Raw genomic sequence first — 13,833 nt, 5'->3', positions numbered from 1 at the left:
GCTCAGAGCTCCCGGCGCGCCGCCTCCTGCTGCCACACGGTGTCGCTGTCAGGAAACTCACAGTCGGATGGCAGGGGTGGCCCTCGGGGGTGGCCCGCAGGGGTGGCAGGCTGCCCAGGACGGGCGGATGGTGGGGGAAGCAGGGCGGGGCGAGGGATGGCAGGGCTCGGCAATGAAGGAGGCACTGACTGCCCGGGGCAGAGCCCTCTATGGCTTCCCTGGCGGGGCATGTGGTCCTCCTGGGCCTTTCCTCCACAATTCACAACAAAATCACGGACCGTACCCACGACCGGGGTGGTCAGAAGATACCCAGAACCCAGGCTGGGTCCTTGCTCTGTTCACCCGTCATCCACACCGCTCTCTAATCTACTCACTGCATATTATATATTCAATATGGGGGATCATTTTCTCTTTACATTTTAAAAGAAATGGAAACAAGACTCTCCCTGGGCCCTCAGCTCTGTGGCTTGTGCTGATGCGTGGCCCGAGAAAGGCCCCTGCCTCCCCCGAGATGCTCCCTCTCTGCCACCTCACTGGCCTTGTCCTAGCCCTGGCCCTGCATGGTGGCCCTGTCCCTTGGTGCTCGGACTGCAGGGTTCAAGTGGTAGACTGGCTCTGCATTCCTGCTAGGAAGGTCCAGGTCAGAGGTGGCCCTTTTGAACCTCAGGGCCCAGGGGCCTCGCACCCTGTCTTCCATAGGGTACGGCTCTGCCTGAGCTGGGAGGGATCCCTGGCACATGGCTGCTGCACAGCCTGGGAAGCTGGGGCCACCTCGAATGTCCCTGGTCCCCGGCTCTCCTCCCTGGACTTTGTCCTCAAGGAGGCTCACCCACAGCCCTGGGCACTCTGACCTGGTACCTGCTTAAATCCTCATGGGTCTGCTCAGACACAGACAGGAGCTGCGGTGGCCAGAGGTGGGTCTGAGCCGTGCACTGAGGATGGGGGGAGCCGTGGTGAGCAGGAGGGAGTCCTGGTGGAGGTGAGTGCAGGCCTGAGGGAGGAGTGCTGGGAGGCAGCGCAGACGGGGGACTCAGGTCTGCTCCGGAAGGACGGAGGGGGCTGCTGAGACTGAGGCCTGGCGGTGGGAGTGGGGAGGGATGGAAGCGGTGTTCACAGAAGTGGCCAGATGTGGCTGCTGACTGATCACCAGGTGAAGAAGTGGAGTTGGTCAGTGCCCATGTGTCACCCACTCTGGCCCCAGAGGATGAAGGGACCAGAGAGAAGGGTCCAGTGGGCATGTCACTCATTTCCAGCTGCAAACTCCTATGTGGCTGTCAAGACCCAGCTCAGATGGCCCCTGCTTTAGGAATCCCTCCCTGCCCTTGGGCCCCTCCTCCATGCTCCCTCTGCCCTTGGCCCACAGTGTGGCAGCGGCTCTGGGAGGGTAGGCAGGCCTGGCACAGACGGGTGTCAGGGTACGGGGTGCCAGACTGCCCAGACATGGCCATGCAGGGCTGGGTTTGCCTGCAGACCCAAGACGGTGCAGGGTGAAATCTGGGCCAAGACTGGCCGGGGGAGGTGTGGCCTGGCTATGCCCGCACTTCCCCCCAGGTGCGCTCAGTGGCTGGGCCAGGCACAGACAAGCCCACACACCCAGGCCAGGATCGCTGGGACCAGCCCATGGCAGCCGCTGGCACGAAGGCCTGAGGCCTCCCGAGAGAATGGGTGCACATTTGGGATGGACAGAGGAATTACAGGTGCCCCAGGAACTGTCCTAGGGGAGCATGGAAGGCCAGGTGCATTCAGACTCTAGTCAAGGTGTTCAAGGCACTGAGGTGGCCTCAGGAGCCAGGCCCTGGCAGTGCTCTGAGCTGCTGACCTGGGACCTCGGTGGCTGCCTGCAGGGACCTTGCCACTAGGCCTGGTTCCTGGTGCTCAGCCCGCCTGGCTCAAAGCAGCGTGAGAGGGCAGAGAACGGGCTGAGCCTGGGATCCTGAGCCCAGGGTACAGCGTGGGACCCATCTGAGGACTCCGGAGGCACCAGAAGGCGGGAGCAGCAGCAGTGACAGGCGAGCCTGATGACCTCGAACAGCTCGTGGCCAGGGCCTCCCCATGTCCCACAGCAGATGTGCCCCAGAGGCCAGTCCCTGGGCTTCCAGAATGAAAGGGGCCAGTTCCAAGTTCATGGCCAGAGCAGCTTTATTGCACCCAGGCCCCAGATGCCCGCCCATCTTTGGCTTAGGTCCCCCTGCCCGTCACTGAGTTTGGGGACAGCCCTCCCGTGGGGTCGCGTCACTGGGCTCCTCAGGGAAGGCAGTAGGTTGTATAGTTATCTTCTGAGGGGCAACATCACTGCCCTGAAACCACACAACCTACTACCTCACCCCGCCAGGCCCGGCCTTGCCCTGCGGGAGGGCCCACCAACCCCGCCCAGCGCCGCCCCCACCCGGTGGTCGTCAGCCACCAGAGCAGGGGGGCTGGGCAGGCTCAGGGCAGGAGGGACAGTGGAGAGGGCACCCCTGGAAGGGGCAGCTGCTGCTGGCTGGTCTCAGGACCTGAGACCTGGCTATCTGGGCCTCAGTTTCCCCAGGTATAGAGGAGCCACCATCTGCCTTCAGGCTGTGCCCATGTGGGGCCCAGGGAGTGTGCAGAGCCGTCGCTCTCAATTCCTGCTCGGGAAAGGGGCCTGAGCCTTCCTCCACAGGCAGAGGCCCTGCCACTGAGCTGGCCAGGCTGGGGCATGTGCTGGGTGCCTGGGCTGGTGGGCAAGGCCCACACTCACGGCCTTCTCCTGGTGCTTAGCGGAGAATACCGCCCAGTCTCCGGCTCAGGGCCACCCATGAGCCTGAACTGATGTGGGGGGTGGTTGGGGGACAGAGGTCGGACAAACAGCCACGTGGGTCGCCACCCTCAGTGTGGCTGCAGCAGAGGGTGGGGTCGGCTCAGCTGTCCTTTGCCCTGGACGCTCCACACTGCGTCTCCTTCCATCCTCATTTGCTTCCGCTTTACAGAGGAGGAAACTGAGGCCCAGAGAGATCAGGGGCCTGTCTCAGGTCACACAGCAAGTGCAGCCTGGGCCTGTCAGACTTCGTGTAGGCAGCTCCTACCGCTGACTGCTGCCAAGCCTGCCCCCAAGCCCACCCCTGCCCCTCCCCAGCCAAGGCCCCAGACGCTGTGTCCACCGCAGATATTACAGCCACTTCAGGAAAGACAGTAGATTGTATAGTTACCCCATAGGAGGGCAGAGCCCCAAACTATACAACCTACTACCTCACCCCAAAGGGCAGTCGGTCTCGGTGCTGAGGTGGGACTCCATGGCTTCCGGAGGCACCTCCTGGAGTAGGGGAGGAAAGAGGGCTGAGGGGCGCTGAGAGGGCCTTAGGGCCCCCGTAGCAGGGAAACGTGGCAAGAGACGGGCCTCTCTGAGCCCCACCTATCCCGGGCCTGGCGCAGGCTCAGCCTCAACAAACGTTCGCTGTGGCCACCACCTTCCTGGGGGAGCCCGGGGAAGAGCTGAAGAGGCAGGCACGCCTGTCAATCCCTCTAACAGGTGAAGAGACCGAGGCCCAGAGAAGCAAGATGAACTTCTCAAGGTCACACAGCCGGGGGGAAGCAGAGTGACGTCCGAACATTCTGCTTCCTGCCAAGTTAAACCCCGTGCTGCTCTCAGCTCCCCTGCGCCAGAGTGGACTTGGAGGGTCAACCCCAGCCCTCCTGCCACAGCCTGTCCTGAGCAGGCTGCCTATTCCAGGCAGGCACTAGGCTGGGCTGGACCATGTAATCCTCACAGCCCTGGTGAGGCTGAGATCATGGATCCCACGTCATAGTGGGGAAACTGAGGCTCAGCGCTGCTGTGTCTCTGGGCTGTATCTCTGTCTTTGCTCTCAGAAGCTGGTGGGGGAGGGGTCTGCTTGCTCTCCGGGGATTGCCACCTACTCCCTCCCGAGGGCCACTGGAGCAACTCCGAGCTCCTCAGCCAGCAAGGAGACCACTGAGGCTCACGCCCGGCATTGCCCACCCAGAACTGGAGATGAATTTGCTGACTCACCCGGGATGCGGACCAGGAGGACCTCAATGCAGCCCAGCTCCCCTCCATCCCGGCACTGTCTGGCCTTGGGTCACAGACATCCCCTGTTCCCTCAAGGGCTCGGAACAAAAGCTGCTTGAGAGGGTCTGGGGGTCCTATTCCCTGTCCCAATTCTGGATCCCCTGGTGGGTGGGCAGGACCAAGATGTCCCTAAGGGTGGTCCAGGCAGAGCCAGCCAGGCTAGGATGGGGGCCGAAGGCACAGTGGCTGAGGGTGTCTTTGTACCCTCCCAGCAGTGGTGAGTGGCCGAGGTGGGGAAATCAAGGCTATCCTGTGGGGTGACTCAGGCTGCCCTCACCTCGTCACCAGCTCCCACTCAGGCACTCCATCCTGAGTGTCCCTGCGTCTACCCCCATCTGCGCCCCTGGGAAGTGCCTTGGGGAAGGCTGTGGGCCACGGCGCGCTCAGCACGAGCTCTGGGCTGCTGACTTAGTTTCTGAGACCCCCACCCCATCGGGCTGCACTGGCCATCTGGGCTGACTGGGTCCCCTCACCTACTAGGTTCTCATCCCTGGTCCCAGCAGGTTAAGAGTGGGGTGGGCAGGATGGCCCAGTGGGTAGAGCTGTGGGAATCCATACTGGCCTCCGGGCTATGCTCTGGGCAGGTCTCACGCCCTCGGGAGCCATGGTCTCCCCACTGAGGAACGGGATCAGCTGCCAGGGCCCCCATCATCAGCCGTTGGAGCTGGAGTGCAGGTGGGGACCACCACAGATTCCACTGGCCCCAGCCTGGCCCCCACTGGTACCCCAGGCCAGGACTTCAGCCCCCTAGAGCCTAAAATGCCCACCATGGGAACCTCCAGCCCACAGGTCGGGGTCTACGAGGTGACACAGGGAGAGAATGGGAGACAGACCCCTAGTCCACCCTGGCCGTCACCAAAAGTGCTCTGGGTCCCCAGCCCCACCTTGGAGAAGCAGATGTGACTCAGTGTCCCTCATTTGGACTTTCTTGTTCTGGGCTAGACTTACCCAGGTGGCATCTTGAGTCATCCTGGGCGATGGCAGGTAGCCTCAGGGCATGAGGGCTGCACTCCAGGATGACCGATGGCTGGGTGACAGTGAGGGCTAGTGCAGGGTCTTCTGTCCCCAGGGAGCCCTCGAGGCAGGCCGGGTTCTGCAGACAGGCAGTACACACGAGAGAGCCCAGGGCCAGAGAGTCCTCAGGTGTGGAGGTGAGGCTGTGCGCCTCTTCCACTCAGACACCCCGCCACCAACCACAGTGGCTTCAGGCCCTGCCCAGCCTGAGGGGCACACCACTACGGGCAAAGGCCACCATGTCCCAAGTGCACAGTGGGCAGATGAGGTGAGCCACCTGGGGGAGTGCAGGGAGAGTGATGGGAAGACAAGAAAAGACATAGCTTCAGGGGAGGGCACAGCCTGGGCGAAGGTCCCCATCTAAGGACCTCTGTGCCTGAGGGCGGGGCCCGGAGAGGACCGGCAGTGTCCTGGCTCTCACGATGGCTCCTACCTCCAGAGCCAGGATGGCAGGAGGCCCAGCTCACTGCGAGGAAGGCTGGCCGCAGGCAGGGGCTCCCAGGTCAGCACCACTTCTTGACCTGTTTGGTTTTAAAAACAAAAGTGACAAGTGTCAGCTCTGGAAGAGATGTGGCCTCGCCCAGCCCTGAACCCCGTTGTGACCTTGGGCCTTGCCCAGACATCCCAATGGCCCTGGATGGAATGGCCTCCGTGGCCGGCCCTGTGTCGGTTGGACAATGCCAGGTCACTGATGACCGAGACCCAGGCCTATCCTTGTGTGGTCAGTGGCCAGGTTCCCCCGCTGGGTAGCCCGTACCCTGCCAGGCTGGTACCTGGATGCTCCAGGCCCCAGGGGAGGGTGGAAGGATGCGTGGAGGGACAGCCTGGTGCTGCTTTCCTGTGCGCGTGGCCTGTCAGCAGGTGGCTGGACCCTGGAGGGAGGGGTTAAATCCCCACTGCACTGAGTAGGACATTGAGGCTCCCGGGGGCTGTGGCTTCTCCTGGGACCCAGGAAGAGGAAGGCTTGGGGTCTCCTCACGAGCAGAACCCCCCGGGAAGGGCTCACAGGATCCAGCCTGGGGCTGCAGGGACCCCTCAAGGGCTTGTTCAGTGAATCACAATTTTACCTCACTCTGGCCCATTCTGGCCAGAGTGCCCTTGCAGGACGGGCACAGGGTGCGAAGGCCAGAGAGGCACATCCAGGCAGGAAGGGAATGGGGGTCCATAGGGCTGAGCCCAAGAGCTGGAAGGGAGCAGACAGACCCTGGTTCCCCGCAGCCCTGTACGGTGTGACCTTGAGGAAGGGCAGCCCTGCTGGGGATCAGGAAATTTACCCACCAGGCTATTGGGGGGCCTGTGGGGACACTGGGTGGGAGGTGCCCTTCCCTCTTCCTCCCTGAGCACCAGCCCTGCCTGAGCTCCCAGCCAGCCAGTCCGTCTACCACTGCTGCCACCCTTTCTACCGTCTCTGCCCCTCCCCTGCGTGCCCGCAGCCCTGGCTCCCTCCCAGAGCAGCAACTGCCCCGGGCAGGTCTCTGCTCCCAGCATTGCCCTGGCCCATCCCTCTGCCAGGCACAACCACCCTGCTCTCCTGCTCCTTTCCCCAGAGGGCTCTGAGCTCCCTGACGAGTCTCGGCTCTGCCCCGCAGGCTCTGGGACTCACATCTGGCCCACCCCAGCCTGCAGTGGTCAGGGAGCCTGAGTGTGGCACTGCCCACTCCCAGGGACTCCGAGGAGGGTGTCTGGCACATTTCCTGCACACCCAACCCTGCTGTGCTCCGCAGGACCAGGACCTCACGGGCTCCACCCCCACCGCAAGAGGACTAGCCCGGAATAGGACTCCAGCCGACAACCAGGGTTGTTTTGGGTGCCGGGTGGGGAAAGATTGATGTTTCTACTGGTGACCCCCTCACAGAGTCATTTCTGAGCTGGTGGGGAGAAGGCCCCAGGTGCATGTTGTGGGGTGTGCACAGAGATGGTCTCCCGGCAGCCCTGGGGGTGAGCGCAGGCCTCGGGCCTGGGGAGGCGGCAGGAATCTCCCCTTGCTCGGGAGGCTTCAGACCAGAGAGACCCTTCCCAGCCAGCCTGGGGGAGGGCTGAGCGGGCCACGCAGTGTGAATGGCGCTCCTGGAGCAGAGCTGACGGGGAGTGAGCAGTCAGCAGGCGCTCTGCCATCTGCCAGCTGCCACCTCTGGGGCGCTGCCCTGGCCCCACGGTGTCTGCCCATGGGCGGGGGAGGGGCCAGGCCGGCCGGGACAGGTGTGCGGAGGCCTCAGTGGGCAGGTGGCCATTTCAGGGTAGGCGGATGTCTGGAGCAAGTGAGGCAGACAGACGGTGTCACCCCGAAGTCACCTCGGGCTTGGCTCGGGGCCACTGGGAGCTGGACCCCCCCCGAAAGAGCCCCCCAGCACCCTGATTGGGTTTCTCCCCATAAAGCGGCCAGTGTCTCTGCTCAGCAAGCCGTGCCAACAATGGGGTCTGGGAAAAGACCGGGAGGGGTGCTGTGCGGGGGCTGGGGCGGGAGGCGGGCCTCCCACAAACACGGCCAAGAAAGCTAACGAGACTCGGGCAGCCTGCGGCTCTGGCTCAGCTGAGCAGGGCGGGGACCAGGGCAAGGCTTGGGAGGCATGTTACAGGGACCAAAAACCCAGCCATCAGCAGAAATGTCTGACTGCGAAATTAAATTAAAAAAACAAAAACTAATGCAGAAAGGCCCATGATCTAGAAACATCAAACTTAAATCAAGATGGCACGGGTAAGGGTTATTGATCTCTCCTCTAGCCCCAGGCTGCAATACAGCTGGGCCACCCAGCTGCCTCACGGTCCCCAACAGCACGCTACGGGGACGCCAAGGCAAAGCCAGAGCTGGAACTGTGCTCCTCAGCCCCGCCCTCCCGGCCCTGCACACCTCACGCAGGTGGGAAAGGGGTGCCCCACGGTGGGGCATGCACCCAACCTGCCTTCCTTTCAGGGCTGGCCAGGGTCCCAAGGTCCCCTCACTGGCCCCTTGTCAGCACCCTCCCTGTCTCTTCCCCAAAACTGACACCCGCGTGCTCCGGGTTCGGGTCTCCACTGTTAAGAGTCTGTGCCCTGTAGAGCTTCCTGCTTTCCTGTTCTCTCCCAGCCACTAAGTTCTCAGTGGTGGACAGGCTCGGGGAATGCCCACTCCTCACGGCTGGGGCCAGGCCCACTGTGGCCACATGTCCTGCACCTAGAACATGGCCAGAGGCCCAGCAGGTGCCATCCTTGTGGCCACAGGTGTGAGTGTGGCAGCCCATGAGAGTTAACCAGCACCCAAGATAACGAGAGCTGGTGCTGGCGGGGGAGGACCCTGCCCTGCAGATGTGCTGGCATTCACGAGGCACAGGCCTGGGGGCCTCCAGGCCTCATTCTGACCTGCCTCTGTCTCCCTCAGTGACGGGTCTGAGATGGGGCAGGTGAACTCCTCTGGGCCTCAGCTGCCTCCTCCGTAGGATGGGTCAGGACGTCGGCCCCCAGGGCTGTTGTGCTCCAGATCACACAAACAGGTTCGCTTGGAGTCCAAAGGGGAAAAGCAGGAATGCAGAGCCTGCCCTTCTCCCGTGGCGATCTCCGTCTGGTGTTTAATCATTAGGCATAGTTTTAACCTCAAAGGCGTGTACTTATCTGAAAACATTCTTAATTCAAGCCACAGTCTGGGTCACAAGGTGGGGAGGACAGGAAAGAATGGGGGGTGGTGGGGGGGGCGGTGACCAGATGCAGCCACATCATTAAAAATACCCCAGCCTGAACCCCACCCCGAGGTCACCCACCCAGCAGCAACTTCCCTCCTCGCCCCCGCCCCGGGACCGGCCCTTCTGCGGGTTGGGGGGGCTTTTCCTGCCGGGAAGCCTGGAGCTCCCATGTGCCCTGGGAGGCTGCGGGCCTAGCCTGGCATGTGGGGCCACTCTGGTCTAGGCAGGCAGGCGGGCAGCATTCCTCCTTCCCATCCCCAGCTGGGTTTCCCCAGGGCAAGGGCAGGGCCTGGGCAAACTTGGCTTCATGGTGACGGAATGTTCCTTCTGTCCAGGAGCCGCAGGGAGAGGAGTCTGGTAGGGGTGTGGGGTGGCATCCAGAGACATTCCCAGGCCTCAAGGGCTTGGCTGGGTGTCCAGCAGGTGTCTGGGGAAGGGTCTCCTCCAGTGCAGAACTGACCCACGCCACGTGGAGAACACAGGCCACTGTGGGGCCTACCCGGCAACCCCCCCATGACGCCCAGAGGACCCGCACTGACCCCTAGAAAACACACACACTTTTATCAAATGCTATTCCCTGCTTCACGCAGAGATTTCTCCCAACTTCTTCCAGGAGGCGCACAGCCCTCCAGGGGACGCTATTGCAGGGATCGCAGGCACCGACGTGTGGCCAACCCCACAGGGCTCCCCCAGGTCCACCTGCCCAGGCCAAGGGCACGATGTCCCCCACGGCCGACACCCAGCGTCTCCCTGATGCTGCTCTGCAGCCTCTGACCCCCAGGATTTTCCTGGACACCATCCAGGGCTGCCTGTCCCTTGGGGAATATGCCACTTCCCGGGGGGGGGGGGGCAGGTCCTCCACTTCCGTGTGTCACGGACCTTGGCTGACACCACCACAGGGGAATCCTGGCTAGAGTGGGGCCCTGCCCGCTTCCTGAGGATAGTGGTGCCCATCTCTAGGCCAGAAGCCAGGCTGGCCACTCAGAGACCCACCCCCGGCCGGGCCAGACCAGGCCAGGAGTGCCCAGGCAAAGTGGTCAAGGCCTGAAGGTGTCACCCTGCAGAGGTGCAGGGAGTCCCCAGACTCCCCCACCCGCGAGGCTGCACCCGCCTGGCCCTGGCTCAAGGCCTCTCCGTCTGCTCAGCAAGGCCGCCTCAGGGTCGGCAGGGCTGGGTGAGGGACCAGGACTCTCGGGCCGCCTTGCCAAGGGCTGGCTGGTGCCAAGCCCGGGGCGGCCACGGCCAAGGCCAGGCCGGGCGGGGGCCGGTGCTGGGCTCTGTCCAGGCTGCTCAGGGCAGGCAGGCGGGCCATGGCCGTCCTCCCTCACAGGCCTCGCCAAGGCCGCTGCCACCTCAGCTACAAAATGGCGGCGGGTCAGGCGGCCATTTTGCAGAGCGCTTGGAAGACAAAGACCGCCAGGCCACGGGCGGGAGAGGGGGTGGGGCTGGGAGGAGGAGGAGGCACAGCCACTGGGAGAGAAGCACAGCGCCTGCCCTGCGCATGGGCCAGAGACAGGCAGGTGGTCCCTTTCTGGAACCTTCTTCCGCCCAGGCTCCCAGCAGCAGGGGCATCCAGAGGCCTTGTCCCGTCTAAGGCTCTGGAGGTGGCCCTGGGGGACTGGGGCCTTCCCGGGGCACTGATGCCCTCCCACCTTGCAGCCCAGCCGGCCTAGCCTGAGGCACAACCTCTGGGGGAGACGGCAGGGGCCTACTGAGCCTGGGCTCCCAATTCAAAACCTTCCTTTGCCCCCAGACCTGTGGAGGGCGGCTCCTCATGTGCCCGAGGTTGGAGCGGTCCACAGACAGGTGGCATGAGGGCCTGGCCTGAACTCCAGGGACTGCTGTGCCAGGAAACAAGGGGGGTCGGGCCCACCTGGCCCCTCCTGGAGCCCTGCCCCAGCCACGCTCAGCACCAGCCACTTCCCAAACGAGCCCCGAGTTCCATCCCTCTCATCTGTCTGGTGACCCTCTGTCTACTCCCCACTTGTGTCCCCTTCTCCAGCCTCCTCTGGACAAGGGCACGAACCCCACTGCCCCTAACAAACACTCACAGGGCAGAGCAGAGCCTGGCAGGCAGCACCCCCAGATCCAACAGATCCCCAGGGTGCCACAGGGGTGCCTTCCTGCCCCTGCCCAGCACTGGTCTCCATGTCTCTTCACCAGATCTTATTCAGAACCCAAAGGTCCGGCAGACACAGCGAGGCTGCTCCTGAGCTCCTGGGCTGGGGGTGCAGCCACGTGGCAGTCCCTCCCAGCCTGTGCAGAGCAGAAGCCTGTGATCGCCACCAACCCTACTGCACAGACAGGGAAGCCAAGGCCTAGAGTGGCTGAGCTGTGGCTGGCAGCAGGGTGTTCGAGGGGCCACCGGGCCAGGGGGAGGATACTACTCACACACCTGATTACTCAGCCCAAGCCTCCGACGGGGACCGCTGCTCCGGAGCCATGGGCAGCGCCTGCATCAAAAAACAAGGATGAAATTAGGGAAGCCGGCACGGTGCTCACGGGGAGTGGGGGGGGCTGCCTGAGTGACACAGTGCAGCACTGAGGGCAGGTGCCACCGTCCCCATCACTGTGTCACCCATTGCCCTGACGACTCTCTGGGCGTGAACAGGCAACCACCTCGCCTACTCCCGGGGCCTCTCCCACATGTGGTTATTCCTCGGTGGGACCAGACCAGCTGTACGACGCAGGCTCCTGGGCAAATGCTCCCGGCTGGGGACCTGGCCAGTGTGAAAGCCTTGCCACTGTGACACGCCAGGCACCCACCAAAGCCCCTCACACCTGGTGACTCAGTCAGTCCTCGTGACAACCTGATCTTCAGATGCAGGAATGCGGCAGCTGTTCCTTCCCCACAGCCACAGCCAGCGCAGGAGCGACCCTGCTCCCCGTGTGTCAGGGACGAGGGAGTGGGGACTCAAAGACGTTTACCTGCCTGTTCACAGGCACTAGGAGGTCCTTCTGTGTTAGGCGAGCTCAGGGAGCCCCCAATTCAGGAGGCCCAATTTCCTTTTTCAGGGACAGCCAGGAGCCTCTGGCTCTCCAGTTCTCAAGGCCACCCACCTCTGGCTGGGTGGAGAAGGGCATGTCGTACCCTGGACTGCCGGCGCAGTGAGACACAGCTGCAGGATGAGCTGAGAGCCTGCCCCTTCCCTGCGCAGAGCTGGACACGGCGTGCTTTCAGCTCAGAACTGTGTGGGGAACAAGGCCCCTAGCCTGGGCCATGCCTGAGGCCAGGTGCTCAACCAACCAGGCCAGGGAGGGAAGCCAGAACTGTGGAGGCGGCAGCCTTGGGCACTGCCAGGAGCACTGGGGCTGGGGGCCTGGCCCGCCCTGGCACCATCCTGGCAAGGGCCTGAGTGGCAGGGCCTGTCCCCACTGTACAGCCAGGCTTCGGAAGGCTTGGCGCAGACCCCAGACCCCAGACCTCAGTCCCTCCCCACTCCCTAGAGATCTGGCAGCCCCACGCCTTGGTGAGACCACGTTCATAGAACACAGAGGTGTTTCTACTGCAGTGCAGGCTGGGGCTGGGGCCCTGCTCTGCTGTATGCCAGCCTGGCAGCCAGGGCAAGCCCCAATGGCTCTTGGAGCCTCAGGTGAGGGGCATTATGCAGGGCCGTCAGGAAGAAGGACGACTCCACACGTCTGGCTCAGGGCTTGGCCCACGGGAACTCCTCGAATCCAGAAGGTGTTTCATCCAGGTACTGTTGCAGGTGGCTGTCCTTGCACCCTGTCCCATCCCTCGTCACAGTGAGGGCTCAACTTCATGCTCACTAAAGTTTCTCACAGCCAAAGAGCGCTGCTCAGAACCAACAGGGAGGTGCCACGCGAGGGCCACCACTCTGCATTTTGTCCATAAGGACAGCCCTGACTTACCAGGATTCAACTTAAGATTTCTCGACCCAAAAGGATGTGAATTCAGTAGAAACCAACCACACTTCAGTACAGTGTTAAATAAGTAACAGGAGATCCGCAACACCTTGTGTAACTAGGCTTTGTGTTAGATGATTTTGCCCTACCGGAGGCTAACGTAAGTGTTCTGAGCACGTTTCGGGGGCCTGGGATAGGCCACGATGTCTGGCAGTTAGGTGTAATAAATGCTTTTTTGACTTACGATATTTTTAATTTACAATGGGTTTCTCAGGACAAACTCCATCACAAGTCAGGGACTGCCTGTATTTTTCGAGGGACTAAAAGATCACATGCAGGGCGATCGTAAAGGCCTTGCCTGCTTGCTTGTCTGGGTAAAAACAGGCATCCGGGGCCGGGCGCGGTGGCTCACGCCTGTAATCCCAGCACTTTGGGAGGCCAAGGCGGGCATAACAGCTGAGGTCAGGAGCTCAAGACCAGCCTGGCTAACATGGAGAAACCCCATCTCCACTAGAAATACAAAAGTTAGCCAGGCGTGGTGGCAGGTACCTGTAATTCCAGCTACTTTGGAGGCTGAGGCAGGAGAATCACCTGAACCCGGGAGGCGGAAGTTGCAGTGAGCTGAGATTGCACCACTGCACTCCAGCCTGGGCTACAGAGCAAGACTCTGTCTCCAAAAAAAATAAAATAAAAAATAATTTAAAAAATTAGAAAAGGCATCTGGGTATTTGACATGAGAGCAAACCTCTGTTCCCTGGACCTGTACCTGGAGGCCACCTGGGCCACTGCTCATGCCCTTCAACCTCTGAGGAGAAAGTGCCACTCCACTGTCTGCAGAGGCTGCTGAGGTCACACCACGGGCCCCACAGTCCCTACTCAGGCTGTGGAGGCCGGGTCCACTAGGCAGTCTTGGAGCTGGCCGATGTGGCTTCTCAGCGTGGCTCTGCCATGGGGTGCCAGGCCATCGCCCTGTCCCACGCCTGGGTTTCCCAGGCACACACATCTGCACCCACTCCCAAAGGACAGGGTGGCCTCTCCATCAGTACCTAGGGTACCCAGGACAGGAACAAGTCCCTTCAGAAAACCAGCCAACGCGGACTATCAAAGGGGCCGCGTGGCCGCCAGCTCTGGTTGGGGCTGTGGCTCCTGTTGTCTGCCACCGAGTGTGGGTGAGGCACTGGGCTAATGGCACGGTGTGGCCAGCAAGATGCCACCTCCTGAGTGTGAGGCCTGAACAGCCCATGAGAGGCA

At 62.4% G+C, this 13,833-nt stretch overlaps 1 long non-coding RNA gene across 1 annotated transcript; it reads right to left on the bottom strand.

The window, feature by feature from the left end:
• Positions 1–2,121: 2,121 nt before the first annotated feature.
• Positions 2,122–13,097, bottom strand: LOC116538899. Its single transcript, XR_004263830.1, has 2 exons — positions 5,317–13,097; positions 2,122–3,901 (listed from the first exon to the last, which is right to left on the bottom strand). It is a non-coding gene; the product is annotated as an uncharacterized LOC116538899 (long non-coding RNA).
• Positions 13,098–13,833: the final 736 nt, after the last annotated feature.

This window comes from Sapajus apella, unplaced genomic scaffold (assembly GCF_009761245.1).
Source record: "Sapajus apella isolate SASKATOON/1434 unplaced genomic scaffold, GSC_monkey_1.0 scaffold123, whole genome shotgun sequence".
Lineage (NCBI taxonomy): Eukaryota > Metazoa > Chordata > Mammalia > Primates > Cebidae > Sapajus > Sapajus apella.
The sequence above is the reverse complement of the archived record's forward strand: the minus strand, read 5'-3'. Positions and strand labels throughout refer to the sequence as shown.